General features: G+C 43.3%; 27 non-coding genes across 27 annotated transcripts; all 27 read right to left on the bottom strand.

Moving 5' to 3' along the window:
* Nucleotides 1-179: 179 nt before the first annotated feature.
* Nucleotides 180-251, bottom strand: TRNAE-CUC (transfer RNA glutamic acid (anticodon CUC)). Its single transcript has one exon. It is a non-coding gene; the product is annotated as a tRNA-Glu (tRNA).
* A 232-nt stretch (nt 252-483) lies between these two features.
* Nucleotides 484-555, bottom strand: TRNAE-CUC (transfer RNA glutamic acid (anticodon CUC)). Its single transcript has one exon. It is a non-coding gene; the product is annotated as a tRNA-Glu (tRNA).
* A 232-nt stretch (nt 556-787) lies between these two features.
* On the bottom strand, nt 788-859 carry TRNAE-CUC (transfer RNA glutamic acid (anticodon CUC)). The gene has a single exon. It is a non-coding gene; the product is annotated as a tRNA-Glu (tRNA).
* Nucleotides 860-1727: 868 nt separating this feature from the next.
* Nucleotides 1728-1799, bottom strand: TRNAE-CUC (transfer RNA glutamic acid (anticodon CUC)). Its single transcript has one exon. It is a non-coding gene; the product is annotated as a tRNA-Glu (tRNA).
* Nucleotides 1800-2228: 429 nt separating this feature from the next.
* TRNAE-CUC (transfer RNA glutamic acid (anticodon CUC)) lies at nt 2229-2300 on the bottom strand. Its single transcript has one exon. It is a non-coding gene; the product is annotated as a tRNA-Glu (tRNA).
* Nucleotides 2301-2532: 232 nt separating this feature from the next.
* On the bottom strand, nt 2533-2604 carry TRNAE-CUC (transfer RNA glutamic acid (anticodon CUC)). Its single transcript has one exon. It is a non-coding gene; the product is annotated as a tRNA-Glu (tRNA).
* A 429-nt stretch (nt 2605-3033) lies between these two features.
* Nucleotides 3034-3105, bottom strand: TRNAE-CUC (transfer RNA glutamic acid (anticodon CUC)). Its single transcript has one exon. It is a non-coding gene; the product is annotated as a tRNA-Glu (tRNA).
* Nucleotides 3106-3337: 232 nt separating this feature from the next.
* On the bottom strand, nt 3338-3409 carry TRNAE-CUC (transfer RNA glutamic acid (anticodon CUC)). Its single transcript has one exon. It is a non-coding gene; the product is annotated as a tRNA-Glu (tRNA).
* A 232-nt stretch (nt 3410-3641) lies between these two features.
* On the bottom strand, nt 3642-3713 carry TRNAE-CUC (transfer RNA glutamic acid (anticodon CUC)). Its single transcript has one exon. It is a non-coding gene; the product is annotated as a tRNA-Glu (tRNA).
* Nucleotides 3714-4142: 429 nt separating this feature from the next.
* TRNAE-CUC (transfer RNA glutamic acid (anticodon CUC)) lies at nt 4143-4214 on the bottom strand. Its single transcript has one exon. It is a non-coding gene; the product is annotated as a tRNA-Glu (tRNA).
* Nucleotides 4215-4947: 733 nt separating this feature from the next.
* TRNAE-CUC (transfer RNA glutamic acid (anticodon CUC)) lies at nt 4948-5019 on the bottom strand. Its single transcript has one exon. It is a non-coding gene; the product is annotated as a tRNA-Glu (tRNA).
* A 1037-nt stretch (nt 5020-6056) lies between these two features.
* On the bottom strand, nt 6057-6128 carry TRNAE-CUC (transfer RNA glutamic acid (anticodon CUC)). Its single transcript has one exon. It is a non-coding gene; the product is annotated as a tRNA-Glu (tRNA).
* A 232-nt stretch (nt 6129-6360) lies between these two features.
* Nucleotides 6361-6432, bottom strand: TRNAE-CUC (transfer RNA glutamic acid (anticodon CUC)). The gene has a single exon. It is a non-coding gene; the product is annotated as a tRNA-Glu (tRNA).
* Nucleotides 6433-6664: 232 nt separating this feature from the next.
* TRNAE-CUC (transfer RNA glutamic acid (anticodon CUC)) lies at nt 6665-6736 on the bottom strand. Its single transcript has one exon. It is a non-coding gene; the product is annotated as a tRNA-Glu (tRNA).
* A 671-nt stretch (nt 6737-7407) lies between these two features.
* Nucleotides 7408-7479, bottom strand: TRNAE-CUC (transfer RNA glutamic acid (anticodon CUC)). Its single transcript has one exon. It is a non-coding gene; the product is annotated as a tRNA-Glu (tRNA).
* A 733-nt stretch (nt 7480-8212) lies between these two features.
* TRNAE-CUC (transfer RNA glutamic acid (anticodon CUC)) lies at nt 8213-8284 on the bottom strand. Its single transcript has one exon. It is a non-coding gene; the product is annotated as a tRNA-Glu (tRNA).
* An 868-nt stretch (nt 8285-9152) lies between these two features.
* Nucleotides 9153-9224, bottom strand: TRNAE-CUC (transfer RNA glutamic acid (anticodon CUC)). The gene has a single exon. It is a non-coding gene; the product is annotated as a tRNA-Glu (tRNA).
* Nucleotides 9225-9456: 232 nt separating this feature from the next.
* TRNAE-CUC (transfer RNA glutamic acid (anticodon CUC)) lies at nt 9457-9528 on the bottom strand. The gene has a single exon. It is a non-coding gene; the product is annotated as a tRNA-Glu (tRNA).
* A 429-nt stretch (nt 9529-9957) lies between these two features.
* Nucleotides 9958-10029, bottom strand: TRNAE-CUC (transfer RNA glutamic acid (anticodon CUC)). The gene has a single exon. It is a non-coding gene; the product is annotated as a tRNA-Glu (tRNA).
* Nucleotides 10030-10261: 232 nt separating this feature from the next.
* On the bottom strand, nt 10262-10333 carry TRNAE-CUC (transfer RNA glutamic acid (anticodon CUC)). Its single transcript has one exon. It is a non-coding gene; the product is annotated as a tRNA-Glu (tRNA).
* Nucleotides 10334-10565: 232 nt separating this feature from the next.
* On the bottom strand, nt 10566-10637 carry TRNAE-CUC (transfer RNA glutamic acid (anticodon CUC)). The gene has a single exon. It is a non-coding gene; the product is annotated as a tRNA-Glu (tRNA).
* Nucleotides 10638-11066: 429 nt separating this feature from the next.
* On the bottom strand, nt 11067-11138 carry TRNAE-CUC (transfer RNA glutamic acid (anticodon CUC)). The gene has a single exon. It is a non-coding gene; the product is annotated as a tRNA-Glu (tRNA).
* A 232-nt stretch (nt 11139-11370) lies between these two features.
* On the bottom strand, nt 11371-11442 carry TRNAE-CUC (transfer RNA glutamic acid (anticodon CUC)). Its single transcript has one exon. It is a non-coding gene; the product is annotated as a tRNA-Glu (tRNA).
* A 232-nt stretch (nt 11443-11674) lies between these two features.
* Nucleotides 11675-11746, bottom strand: TRNAE-CUC (transfer RNA glutamic acid (anticodon CUC)). Its single transcript has one exon. It is a non-coding gene; the product is annotated as a tRNA-Glu (tRNA).
* Nucleotides 11747-12175: 429 nt separating this feature from the next.
* Nucleotides 12176-12247, bottom strand: TRNAE-CUC (transfer RNA glutamic acid (anticodon CUC)). Its single transcript has one exon. It is a non-coding gene; the product is annotated as a tRNA-Glu (tRNA).
* A 232-nt stretch (nt 12248-12479) lies between these two features.
* TRNAE-CUC (transfer RNA glutamic acid (anticodon CUC)) lies at nt 12480-12551 on the bottom strand. The gene has a single exon. It is a non-coding gene; the product is annotated as a tRNA-Glu (tRNA).
* A 1036-nt stretch (nt 12552-13587) lies between these two features.
* TRNAE-CUC (transfer RNA glutamic acid (anticodon CUC)) lies at nt 13588-13659 on the bottom strand. Its single transcript has one exon. It is a non-coding gene; the product is annotated as a tRNA-Glu (tRNA).
* Between the last annotated feature and the right edge of the window lie 207 nt (nt 13660-13866).

The raw sequence follows: 13866 nt of genomic DNA, 5'->3' as shown, positions 1-13866 counted from the left end.
AGTGCAAAGCAATGTGATGGGTGAGCTACCAGGAAATTATTTGACAAGAAAAGATAGGATGATTTTTTGTGCATAACAGTCTTCAAGTCATATGGAATACACAATGCTTCTCGGAAGTGTAAGTTTTCTTCCGTCTCCTAGGTCAGTGTTTTCATAAAAAATCATGCTGAAACCTCCCTTTCCCTGACCGGGAATCGAACCCGGGCCGCGGCGGTGAGAGCGCCGAATCCTAACCACTAGACCACCAGGGAGTGATGGAGTCATTGCACACTCCATTGGGAAAAGGGAAATTCTCTGAATAAAGTTCAAAGCAATGTGATGGGAGTGAGCTACCAGGAAATTATTTGACAAGAAAAGATAGGATGATTTGTTGTGCATAGCAGTCTTCAAGTCATATTGAATACACAATGCTTCTCGGACGTGTAAGTTTTCTTCCGTCTCCTAGGTCAGTGTTTTCATAAAAAATCGTGCTGAAACCTCCCTTTCCCTGACCGGGAATCGAACCCGGGCCGCGGCGGTGAGAGCGCCGAATCCTAACCACTAGACCACCAGGGAGTGATGGAGTCATTGCACACTCCATTGGGAAAAGGGAAATTCTCTGAATAAAGTGCAAAGCAATGTGATGGGAGTGAGTTACCAGGAATTTATTTGACAAGAAAAGATAGAATGATTTGTTGTGCATAGCAGTCTTCAAGTCATATTGAATACACAATGCTTCTCGGAAGTGTAAGTTTTCTTCCGTCTCCTAGGTCAATGTTTTCATAAAAAATCGTGCTGAAACCTCCCTTTCCCTGACCGGGAATCTAACCCGGGCCGCGGCGGTGAGAGCGCCGAATCCTAACCACTAGACCACCAGGGAGTGATGGAGTCATTGCACACTCCATTGGGAAAAGGGAAATTCTCTGAATAAAGTGCAAAGCAATGTGATGGGAGTGAGCTACCAGGAAATTATTTGACAAGAAAAGATAGGATGATTTGCTGTGCATAGCAGTCTTCAAGTCATATTGAATACACAATGCTTCTCGGAAGTGTAAGTTTTCTTCCGTCTCCTAGGTCAGTGTTTTCATAAAACACACTCCATTAGGAAAAAGGAAATTCTCTGAATAAAGTGCAAAGCAATGTGATGGGAGTGAGCTACCAGGAAATTATTTGACAAGAAAAGATAGAATGATTTGTTGTGCATAGCAGTCTTCAAGTCATATTGAATACACAATGCTTCTCGGAAGTGTAAGTTTTCCGAATCGAACCCGGGCCGCGGCGGTGAGAGCGCCGAATCCTAACCACTAGACCACCAGGGAGTGATGGAGTCATTGCACACTCCATTGGGAAAAGGGAAATTCTCTGAATAAAGTGCAAAGCAATGTGATGGGAGTGAGCTACCAGGAAATTATTTGACAAGAAAAGATAGGATGATTTGTTGTGCATAGCAGTCTTCAAGTCATATTGAATACACAATGCTTCTCGGAAGTGTAAGTTTTCTTCCGTCTCCTAGGTCAGTGTTTTCATAAAACACACTCCATTAGGAAAAAGGAAATTCTCTGAATAAAGTACAAAGCAATGTGATGGGAGTGAGCTACCAGGAAATTATTTGACAAGAAAAGATAGGATGATTTGCTGTGCATAGCAGTCTTCAAGTCATATTGAATACACAATGCTTCTCGGAAGTGTAACTTTTCTTCCGTCTCCCAGGTCAGTGTTTTCATAAAAAATCATGCTGAAACCTCCCTTTCCCTGACCGGGAATCGAACCCGGGCCGCGGCGGTGAGAGCGCCGAATCCTAACCACTAGACCACCAGGGAGTGATGGAGTCATTGCACACTCCATTGGGAAAAGGGAAATTCTCTGAATAAAGTGCAAAGCAATGTGATGGGAGTGAGCTACCAGGAAATTATTTGACAAGAAAAGATAGGATGATTTGTTGTGCATAGCAGTCTTCAAGTCATATTGAATACACAATGCTTCTCGGAAGTGTAAGTTTTCTTCCGTCTCCTAGGTCAGTGTTTTCATAAAACACACTCCATTAGGAAAAAGGAAATTCTCTGAATAAAGTGCAAAGCAATGTGATGGGAGTGAGCTACCAGGAAATTATTTGACAAGAAAAGATAGAATGATTTGTTGTGCATAGCAGTCTTCAAGTCATATTGAATACACAATGCTTCTCGGAAGTGTAAGTTTTCTTCCGTCTCCTAGGTCAGTGTTTTCATAAAAAATCGTGCTGAAACCTCTCTTTCCCTGACCGGGAATCGAACCCGGGCCGCGGCGGTGAGAGCGCCGAATCCTAACCACTAGACCACCAGGGAATGATGGAGTTGTTGCACACTCCATTGGGAAAAGGGAAATTCTCTGAATAAAGTGCAAAGCAATGTGATGGGAGTGAGTTACCAGGAATTTATTTGACAAGAAAAGATAGGATGATTTGTTGTGCATAGCAGTCTTCAAGTCATATTGAATACACAATGCTTCTCGGAAGTGTAAGTTTTCTTCCGTCTCCTAGGTCAGTGTTTTCATAAAAAATCGTGCTGAAACCTCCCTTTCCCTGACCGGGAATCGAACCCAGGCCGCGGCGGTGAGAGCGCCGAATCCTAACCACTAGACCACCAGGGAGTGATGGAGTCATTGCACACTCCATTGGGAAAAGGGAAATTCTCTGAATAAAGTGCAAAGCAATGTGATGGGAGTGAGCTACCAGGAAATTATTTGACAAGAAAAGATAGGATGATTTGTTGTGCATAGCAGTCTTCAAGTCATATTGAATACACAATGCTTCTCGGAAGTGTAAGTTTTCTTCCGTCTCCTAGGTCAGTGTTTTCATAAAACACACTCCATTAGGAAAAAGGAAATTCTCTGAATAAAGTGCAAAGCAATGTGATGGGAGTGAGCTACCAGGAAATTATTTGACAAGAAAAGATAGAATGATTTGTTGTGCATAGCAGTCTTCAAGTCATATTGAATACACAATGCTTCTCGGAAGTGTAAGTTTTCTTCCGTCTCCTAGGTCAGTGTTTTCATAAAAAATCGTGCTGAAACCTCTCTTTCCCTGACCGGGAATCGAACCCGGGCCGCGGCGGTGAGAGCGCCGAATCCTAACCACTAGACCACCAGGGAATGATGGAGTTGTTGCACACTCCATTGGGAAAAGGGAAATTCTCTGAATAAAGTGCAAAGCAATGTGATGGGAGTGAGTTACCAGGAATTTATTTGACAAGAAAAGATAGGATGATTTGTTGTGCATAGCAGTCTTCAAGTCATATTGAATACACAATGCTTCTCGGAAGTGTAAGTTTTCTTCCGTCTCCTAGGTCAGTGTTTTCATAAAAAATCGTGCTGAAACCTCCCTTTCCCTGACCGGGAATCGAACCCGGGCCGCGGCGGTGAGAGCGCCGAATCCTAACCACTAGACCACCAGGGAGTGATGGAGTCGGAGCACACTCCATTAGGAAAAAGGAAATTCTCTGAATAAAGTGCAAAGCAATGTGATGGGAGTGAGCTACCAGGAAATTATTTGACAAGAAAAGATAGGATGATTTGTTGTGCATAGCAGTCTTCAAGTCATATTGAATACACAATGCTTCTCGGAAGTGTAAGTTTTCTTCCGTATCCTAGGTCAGTGTTTTCATAAAAAATCATGCTGAAACCTCCCTTTCCCTGACCGGGAATCGAACCCGGGCCGCGGCGGTGAGAGCGCCGAATCCTAACCACTAGACCACCAGGGAGTGATGGAGTCATTGCACACTCCATTGGGAAAAGGGAAATTCTCTGAATAAAGTGCAAAGCAATGTGATGGGAGTGAGCTACCAGGAAATTATTTGACAAGAAAAGATAGGATGATTTGTTGTGCATAGCAGTCTTCAAGTCATATTGAATACACAATGCTTCTCGGAAGTGTAAGTTTTCTTCCGTCTCCTAGGTCAGTGTTTTCATAAAACACACTCCATTAGGAAAAAGGAAATTCTCTGAATAAAGTGCAAAGCAATGTGATGGGAGTGAGCTACCAGGAAATTATTTGACAAGAAAAGATAGAATGATTTGTTGTGCATAGCAGTCTTTAAGTCATATTGAATACACAATGCTTCTCGGAAGTGTAAGTTTTCTTCCGTCTCCTAGGTCAGTGTTTTCATAAAAAATCGTGCTGAAACCTCTATTTCCCTGACCGGGAATCGAACCCGGGCCGCGGCGGTGAGAGCGCCGAATCCTAACCACTAGACCACCAGGGAGTGATGGAGTTGGAGCACACTCCATTAGGAAAAAGGAAATTCTCTGAATAAAGTGCAAAGCAATGTGATGGGAGTGAGCTACCAGGAAATTATTTGACAAGAAAAGATAGGATGATTTGTTGTGCATAGCAGTCTTCAAGTCATATTGAATACACAATGCTTATCGGAAGTGTAAGTTTTCTTCCGTCTCCTAGGTCAGTGTTTTCATAAAACACACTCCATTAGGAAAAAGGAAATTCTCTGAATAAAGTGCAAAGCAATGTGATGGGAGTGAGCTACCAGGAAATTATTTGACAAGAAAAGATAGAATGATTTGTTGTGCATAGCAGTCTTCAAGTCATATTGAATACACAATGCTTCTCGGAAGTGTAAGTTTTCTTCCGTCTCCTAGGTCAGTGTTTTCATAAAAAATCGTGCTGAAACCTCCCTTTCCCTGACCGGGAATCGAACGCGGGCTGCGGCGGTGAGAGCGCCGAATCCTAACCACTAGACCACCAGGGAGTGATGGAGTCATTGCACACTCCATTGGGAAAAATGAAATTCTCTGAATAAAGTGCAAAGCAATGTGATGGGAGTGAGTTACCAGGAATTTATTTGACAAGAAAAGATAGAATGATTTGTTGTGCATAGCAGTCTTCAAGTCATATTGAATACACAATGCTTCTCGGAAGTGTAAGTTTTCTTCCGTCTCCTAGGTCAGTGTTTTCATAAAAAATCGTGCTGAAACCTCCCTTTCCCTGACCGGGAATCGAACCCGGGCCGCGGCGGTGAGAGCGCCGAATCCTAACCACTAGACCACCAGGGAGTGATGGAGTCATTGCACACTCCATTGGGAAAAGGGAAATTCTCTGAATAAAGTGCAAAGCAATGTGATGGGAGTGAGCTACCAGGAAATTATTTGACAAGAAAAGATAGGATGATTTGTTGTGCATAGCAGTCTTCAAGTCATATTGAATACACAATGCTTCTCGGAAGTGTAAGTTTTCTTCCGTCTCCTAGGTCAGTGTTTTCATAAAACACACTCCATTAGGAAAAAGGAAATTCTCTGAATAAAGTGCAAAGCAATGTGATGGGAGTGAGCTACCAGGAAATTATTTGACAAGAAAAGATAGAATGATTTGTTGTGCATAGCAGTCTTCAAGTCATATTGAATACACAATGCTTCTCGGAAGTGTAAGTTTTCTTCCGTCTCCTAGGTCAGTGTTTTCATAAAAAATCGTGCTGAAACCTCCCTTTCCCTGACCGGGAATCGAACGCGGGCCGCGGCGGTGAGAGCGCCGAATCCTAACCACTAGACCACCAGGGAATGATGGAGTCATTGCACACTCCATTGGGAAAAGGGAAATTCTCTGAATAAAGTGCAAAGCAATGTGATGGGATTGAGTTACCAGGAATTTATTTGACAAGAAAAGATAGGATGATTTGTTGTGCATAGCAGTCTTCAAGTCATATTGAATACACAATGCTTCTCGGAAGTGTAAGTTTTCTTCCGTCTCCTAGGTCAGTGTTTTCATAAAAAATCGTGCTGAAACCTCCCTTTCCCTGACCGGGAATCAAATCCGGGCCGCGGCGGTGAGAGCGCCGAATCCTAACCACTAGACCACAAGGGAGTGATGGAGTCGGAGCACACTCCATTAGGAAAAAGGAAATTCTCTGAATAAAGTGCAAAGCAATGTGATGGGAGTGAGCTACCAGGAAATTATTTGACAAGAAAAGATAGGATGATTTTTTGTGCATAACAGTCTTCAAGTCATATGGAATACACAATGCTTCTCGGAAGTGTAAGTTTTCTTCCGTCTCCTAGGTCAGTGTTTTCATAAAAAATCGTGCTGAAACCTCCCTTTCCCTGACCGGGAATCGAACCCGGGCCGCGGCGGTGAGAGCGCCGAATCCTAACCACTAGACCACCAGGGAGTGATGGAGTCATTGCACACTCCATTGGGAAAAGGGAAATTCTCTGAATAAAGTTCAAAGCAATGTGATGGGAGTGAGCTACCAGGAAATTATTTGACAAGAAAAGATAGGATGATTTGTTGTGCATAGCAGTCTTCAAGTCATATTGAATACACAATGCTTCTCGGACGTGTAAGTTTTCTTCCGTCTCCTAGGTCAGTGTTTTCATAAAAAATCGTGCTGAAACCTCCCTTTCCCTGACCGGGAATCGAACCCGGGCCGCGGCGGTGAGAGCGCCGAATCCTAACCACTAGACCACCAGGGAGTGATGGAGTCATTGCACACTCCATTGGGAAAAGGGAAATTCTCTGAATAAAGTGCAAAGCAATGTGATGGGAGTGAGTTACCAGGAATTTATTTGACAAGAAAAGATAGAATGATTTGTTGTGCATAGCAGTCTTCAAGTCATATTGAATACACAATGCTTCTCGGAAGTGTAAGTTTTCTTCCGTCTCCTAGGTCAATGTTTTCATAAAAAATCGTGCTGAAACCTCCCTTTCCCTGACCGGGAATCTAACCCGGGCCGCGGCGGTGAGAGCGCCGAATCCTAACCACTAGACCACCAGGGAGTGATGGAGTCATTGCACACTCCATTGGGAAAAGGGAAATTCTCTGAATAAAGTGCAAAGCAATGTGATGGGAGTGAGCTACCAGGAAATTATTTGACAAGAAAAGATAGGATGATTTGCTGTGCATAGCAGTCTTCAAGTCATATTGAATACACAATGCTTCTCGGAAGTGTAAGTTTTCTTCCGTCTCCTAGGTCAGTGTTTTCATAAAACACACTCCATTAGGAAAAAGGAAATTCTCTGAATAAAGTGCAAAGCAATGTGATGGGAGTGAGCTACCAGGAAATTATTTGACAAGAAAAGATAGAATGATTTGTTGTGCATAGCAGTCTTCAAGTCATATTGAATACACAATGCTTCTCGGAAGTGTAAGTTTTCCGAATCGAACCCGGGCCGCGGCGGTGAGAGCGCCGAATCCTAACCACTAGACCACCAGGGAGTGATGGAGTCATTGCACACTCCATTGGGAAAAGGGAAATTCTCTGAATAAAGTTCAAAGCAATGTGATGGGAGTGAGCTACCAGGAAATTATTTGACAAGAAAAGATAGGATGATTTGTTGTGCATAGCAGTCTTCAAGTCATATTGAATACACAATGCTTCTCGGACGTGTAAGTTTTCTTCCGTCTCCTAGGTCAGTGTTTTCATAAAAAATCATGCTGAAACCTCCCTTTCCCTGACCGGGAATCGAACCCGGGCCGCGGCGGTGAGAGCGCCGAATCCTAACCACTAGACCACCAGGGAGTGATGGAGTCATTGCACACTCCATTGGGAAAAGGGAAATTCTCTGAATAAAGTGCAAAGCAATGTGATGGGAGTGAGCTACCAGGAAATTATTTGACAAGAAAAGATAGGATGATTTGTTGTGCATAGCAGTCTTCAAGTCATATTGAATACACAATGCTTCTCGGAACTGTAAGTTTTCTTCCGTCTCCTAGGTCAGTGTTTTCATAAAACACACTCCATTAGGAAAAAGGAAATTCTCTGAATAAAGTGCAAAGCAATGTGATGGGAGTGAGCTACCAGGAAATTATTTGACAAGAAAAGATAGAATGATTTGTTGTGCATAGCAGTCTTCAAGTCATATTGAATACACAATGCTTCTCGGAAGTGTAAGTTTTCTTCCGTCTCCTAGGTCAGTGTTTTCATAAAAAATCGTGCTGAAACCTCCCTTTCCCTGACCGGGAATCGAACGCGGGCCGCGGCGGTGAGAGCGCCGAATCCTAACCACTAGACCACCAGGGAGTGATGGAGTCATTGCACACTCCATTGGGAAAAGGGAAATTCTCTGAATAAAGTGCAAAGCAATGTGATGGGAGTGAGTTACCAGGAATTTATTTGACAAGAAAAGATAGAATGATTTGTTGTGCATAGCAGTCTTCAAGTCATATTGAATACACAATGCTTCTCGGAAGTGTAAGTTTTCTTCCGTCTCCTAGGTCAGTGTTTTCATAAAAAATCGTGCTGAAACCTCCCTTTCCCTGACCGGGAATCGAACCCGGGCCGCGGCGGTGAGAGCGCCGAATCCTAACCACTAGACCACCAGGGAGTGATCGAGTCATTGCACACTCCATTGGGAAAAGGGAAATTCTCTGAATAAAGTGCAAAGCAATGTGATGGGAGTGAGCTACCAGGAAATTATTTGACAAGAAAAGATAGGATGATTTGTTGTGCATAGCAGTCTTCAAGTCATATTGAATACACAATGCTTCTCGGAAGTGTAAGTTTTCTTCCGTCTCCTAGGTCAGTGTTTTCATAAAACACACTCCATTAGGAAAAAGGAAATTCTCTGAATAAAGTGCAAAGCAATGTGATGGGAGTGAGCTACCAGGAAATTATTTGACAAGAAAAGATAGAATGATTTGTTGTGCATAGCAGTCTTCAAGTCATATTGAATACACAATGCTTCTCGGAAGTGTAAGTTTTCCGAATCGAACCCGGGCCGCGGCGGTGAGAGCGCCGAATCCTAACCACTAGACCACCAGGGAGTGATGGAGTCATTGCACACTCCATTGGGAAAAGGGAAATTCTCTGAATAAAGTGCAAAGCAATGTGATGGGAGTGAGCTACCAGGAAATTATTTGACAAGAAAAGATAGGATGATTTGTTGTGCATAGCAGTCTTCAAGTCATATTGAATACACAATGCTTCTCGGAAGTGTACGTTTTCTTCCGTCTCCTAGGTCAGTGTTTTCATAAAACACACTCCATTAGGAAAAAGGAAATTCTCTGAATAAAGTACAAAGCAATGTGATGGGAGTGAGCTACCAGGAAATTATTTGACAAGAAAAGATAGAATGATTTGTTGTGCATAGCAGTCTTCAAGTCATATTGAATACACAATGCTTCTCGGAAGTGTAACTTTTCTTCCGTCTCCCAGGTCAGTGTTTTCATAAAAAATCGTGCTGAAACCTCCCTTTCCCTGACCGGGAATCGAACCCGGGCCGCGGCGGTGAGAGCGCCGAATCCTAACCACTAGACCACCAGGGAGTGATGGAGTCATTGCACACTCCATTGGGAAAAGGGAAATTCTCTGAATAAAGTGCAAAGCAATGTGATGGGAGTGAGTTACCAGGAATTTATTTGACAAGAAAAGATAGAATGATTTGTTGTGCATAGCAGTCTTCAAGTCATATTGAATACACAATGCTTCTCGGAAGTGTAAGTTTTCTTCCGTCTCCTAGGTCAGTGTTTTCATAAAAAATCATGCTGAAACCTCCCTTTCCCTGACCGGGAATCGAACCCGGGCCGCGGCGGTGAGAGCGCCGAATCCTAACCACTAGACCACCAGGGAGTGATGGAGTCATTGCACACTCCATTGGGAAAAGGGAAATTCTCTGAATAAAGTGCAAAGCAATGTGATGGGAGTGAGCTACCAGGAAATTATTTGACAAGAAAAGATAGGATGATTTGTTGTGCATAGCAGTCTTCAAGTCATATTGAATACACAATGCTTCTCGGAAGTGTAAGTTTTCTTCCGTCTCCTAGGTCAGTGTTTTCATAAAACACACTCCATTAGGAAAAAGGAAATTCTCTGAATAAAGTGCAAAGCAATGTGATGGGAGTGAGCTACCAGGAAATTATTTGACAAGAAAAGATAGAATGATTTGTTGTGCATAGCAGTCTTCAAGTCATATTGAATACACAATGCTTCTCGGAAGTGTAAGTTTTCTTCCGTCTCCTAGGTCAGTGTTTTCATAAAAAATCGTGCTGAAACCTCTCTTTCCCTGACCGGGAATCGAACCCGGGCCGCGGCGGTGAGAGCGCCGAATCCTAACCACTAGACCACCAGGGAATGATGGAGTTGTTGCACACTCCATTGGGAAAAGGGAAATTCTCTGAATAAAGTGCAAAGCAATGTGATGGGAGTGAGTTACCAGGAATTTATTTGACAAGAAAAGATAGGATGATTTGTTGTGCATAGCAGTCTTCAAGTCATATTGAATACACAATGCTTCTCGGAAGTGTAAGTTTTCTTCCGTCTCCTAGGTCAGTGTTTTCATAAAAAATCGTGCTGAAACCTCCCTTTCCCTGACCGGGAATCGAACCCGGGCCGCGGCGGTGAGAGCGCCGAATCCTAACCACTAGACCACCAGGGAGTGATGGAGTCGGAGCACACTCCATTAGGAAAAAGGAAATTCTCTGAATAAAGTGCAAAGCAATGTGATGGGAGTGAGCTACCAGGAAATTATTTGACAAGAAAAGATAGGATGATTTGTTGTGCATAGCAGTCTTCAAGTCATATTGAATACACAATGCTTCTCGGAAGTGTAAGTTTTCTTCCGTCTCCTAGGTCAGTGTTTTCATAAAAAATCATGCTGAAACCTCCCTTTCCCTGACCGGGAATCGAACCCGGGCCGCGGCGGTGAGAGCGCCGAATCCTAACCACTAGACCACCAGGGAGTGATGGAGTCATTGCACACTCCATTGGGAAAAGGGAAATTCTCTGAATAAAGTGCAAAGCAATGTGATGGGAGTGAGCTACCAGGAAATTATTTGACAAGAAAAGATAGGATGATTTGTTGTGCATAGCAGTCTTCAAGTCATATTGAATACACAATGCTTCTCGGAAGTGTAAGTTTTCTTCCGTCTCCTAGGTCAGTGTTTTCATAAAACACACTCCATTAGGAAAAAGGAAATTCTCTGAATAAAGTGCAAAGCAATGTGATGGGAGTGAGCTACCAGGAAATTATTTGACAAGAAAAGATAGAATGATTTGTTGTGCATAGCAGTCTTTAAGTCATATTGAATACACAATGCTTCTCGGAAGTGTAAGTTTTCTTCCGTCTCCTAGGTCAGTGTTTTCATAAAAAATCGTGCTGAAACCTCTCTTTCCCTGACCGGGAATCGAACCCGGGCCGCGGCGGTGAGAGCGCCGAATCCTAACCACTAGACCACCAGGGAATGATGGAGTCGTTGCACACTCCATTGGGAAAAGGGAAATTCTCTGAATAAAGTGCAAAGCAATGTGATGGGAGTGAGTTACCAGGAATTTATTTGACAAGAAAAGATAGGATGATTTGTTGTGCATAGCAGTCTTCAAGTCATATTGAATACACAATGCTTCTCGGAAGTGTAAGTTTTCTTCCGTCTCCTAGGTCAGTGTTTTCATAAAAAATCGTGCTGAAACCTCCCTTTCCCTGACCGGGAATCGAACCCGGGCCGCGGCGGTGAGAGCGCCGAATCCTAACCACTAGACCACCAGGGAGTGATTGAGTCGGAGCACACTCCATTAGGAAAAAGGAAATTCTCTGAATAAAGTGCAAAGCAATGTGATGGGAGTGAGCTACCAGGAAATTATTTGACAAGAAAAGATAGGATGATTTGTTGTGCATAGCAGTCTTCAAGTCATATTGAATACACAATGCTTCTCGGAAGTGTAAGTTTTCTTCCGTCTCCTAGGTCAGTGTTTTCATAAAAAATCGTGCTGAAACCTCCCTTTCCCTGACCGGGAATCGAACCCGGGCCGCGGCGGTGAGAGCGCCGAATCCTAACCACTAGACCACCAGGGAGTGATGGAGTCATTGCACACTCCATTGGGAAAAGGGAAATTCTCTGAATAAAGTGCAAAGCAATGTGATGGGAGTGAGCTACCAGGAAATTATTTGACAAGAAAAGATAGGATGATTTGTTGTGCATAGCAGTCTTCAAGTCATATTGAATACACAATGCTTCTCGGAAGTGTAAGTTTTCTTCCGTCTCCTAGGTCAGTGTTTTCATAAAACACACTCCATTAGGAAAAAGGAAATTCTCTGAATAAAGTGCAAAGCAATGTGATGGGAGTGAGCTACCAGGAAATTATTTGACAAGAAAAGATAGAATGATTTGTTGTGCATAGCAGTCTTCAAGTCATATTGAATACACAATGCTTCTCGGAAGTGTAAGTTTTCTTCCGTCTCCTAGGTCAGTGTTTTTATAAAAAATCATGCTGAAACCTCCCTTTCCCTGACCGGGAATCGAACCCAGGCCGCGGCGGTGAGAGCGCCGAATCCTAACCACTAAACCACCAGGGAAGGATGGAGTCGTTGCACACTCCATTGGGAAAAGGGAAATTCTCTGAATAAAGTGCAAAGCAATGTGATGGGAGTGAGTTACCAGGAATTTATTTGACAAGAAAAGATAGGATGATTTGTTGTGCATAGCAGTCTTCAAGTCATATTGAATACACAATGCTTCTCGGAAGTGTAAGTTTTCTTCCGTCTCCTAGGTCAGTGTTTTCATAAAAAATCGTGCTGAAACCTCCCTTTCCGTGACCGGGAATCGAACCCGGGCCGCGGCGGTGAGAGCGCCGAATCCTAACCACTAGACCACCAGGGAGTGATGGAGTCGGAGCACACTCCATTAGGAAAAAGGAAATTCTCTGAATAAAGTGCAAAGCAATGTGATGGGAGTGAGCTACCAGGAAATTATTTGACAAGAAAAGATAGGATGATTTGTTGTGCATAGCAGTCTTCAAGTCATATTGAATACACAATGCTTCTCGGAAGTGTAAGTTTTCTTCCGTCTCCTAGGTCAGTGTTTTCATAAAAAATCGTGCTGAAACCTCCCTTTCCCTGACCGGGAGTCGAACACGGGCCGCGGCGGTGAGAGCGCCGAATCCTAACCACTAGACCACCAGGGAGTGATGGAGTCATTGCACACTCCATTGGGAAAAGGGAAATTCTCTGAAAAAGTGCAAAGCAATGTGATGGGAGTGAGCTACCAGGAAATTATTTGACAAGAAAAGATAGGATGATTTGTTGTGCATAGCAGTCTTCAAGTCATATTGAATACACAATGCTTCTCGGAAGTGTAAGTTTTCTTCCGTCTCCTAGGTCAGTGTTTTCATAAAACACACTCCATTAGGAAAAAGGAAATTCTCTGAATAAAGTGCAAAGCAATGTGATGGGAGTGAGCTACCAGGAAATTATTTGACAAGAAAAGATAGAATGATTTGTTGTGCATAGCAGTCTTCAAGTCATATTGAATACACAATGCTTCTCGGAAGTGTAAGTTTTCTTCCGTCTCCTAGGTCAGTGTTTTCATAAAAAATCGTGCTGAAACCTCCCTTTCCCTGACCGGGAATCGAACGCGGGCCGCGGCGGTGAGAGCGCCGAATCCTAACCACTAGACCACCAGGGAGTGATGGAGTCATTGCACACTCCATTGGGAAAAGGGAAATTCTCTGAATAAAGTTCAAAGCAATGTGATGGGAGTGAGCTACCAGGAAATTATTTGACAAGAAAAGATAGGATGATTTGTTGTGCATAGCAGTCTTCAAGTCATATTGAATACACAATGCTTCTCGGAAGTGTAAGTTTTCTTCCGTCTCCTAGGTCAGTGTTTTCATAAAAAATCGTGCTGAAACCTCCCTTTCCCTGACCGGGAATCGAACCCGGGCCGCGGCGGTGAGAGCGCCGAATCCTAACCACTAGACCACCAGGGAGTGATGGAGTCATTGCACACTCCATTGGGAAAAGGGAAATTCTCTAAATAAAGTTCAAAGCAATGTGATGGGAGTGAGCTACCAGGAAATTATTTGACAAGAAAAGATAGGATGATTTGTTGTGCATAGCAGTCTTCAAGTCATATTGAATACACAATGCTTCTCGGAAGTGTAAGTTTTCTTCCGTCTCCTAGGTCAGTGTTTTCA

The sequence above is a fragment of the Crinia signifera genome, chromosome 9 (genome assembly GCF_055691185.1).
Source record: "Crinia signifera chromosome 9, ASM5569118v1, whole genome shotgun sequence".
NCBI classification, from domain to species: domain Eukaryota; kingdom Metazoa; phylum Chordata; class Amphibia; order Anura; family Myobatrachidae; genus Crinia; species Crinia signifera.
This window is presented reverse-complemented; position numbering and strand designations above follow the sequence as displayed.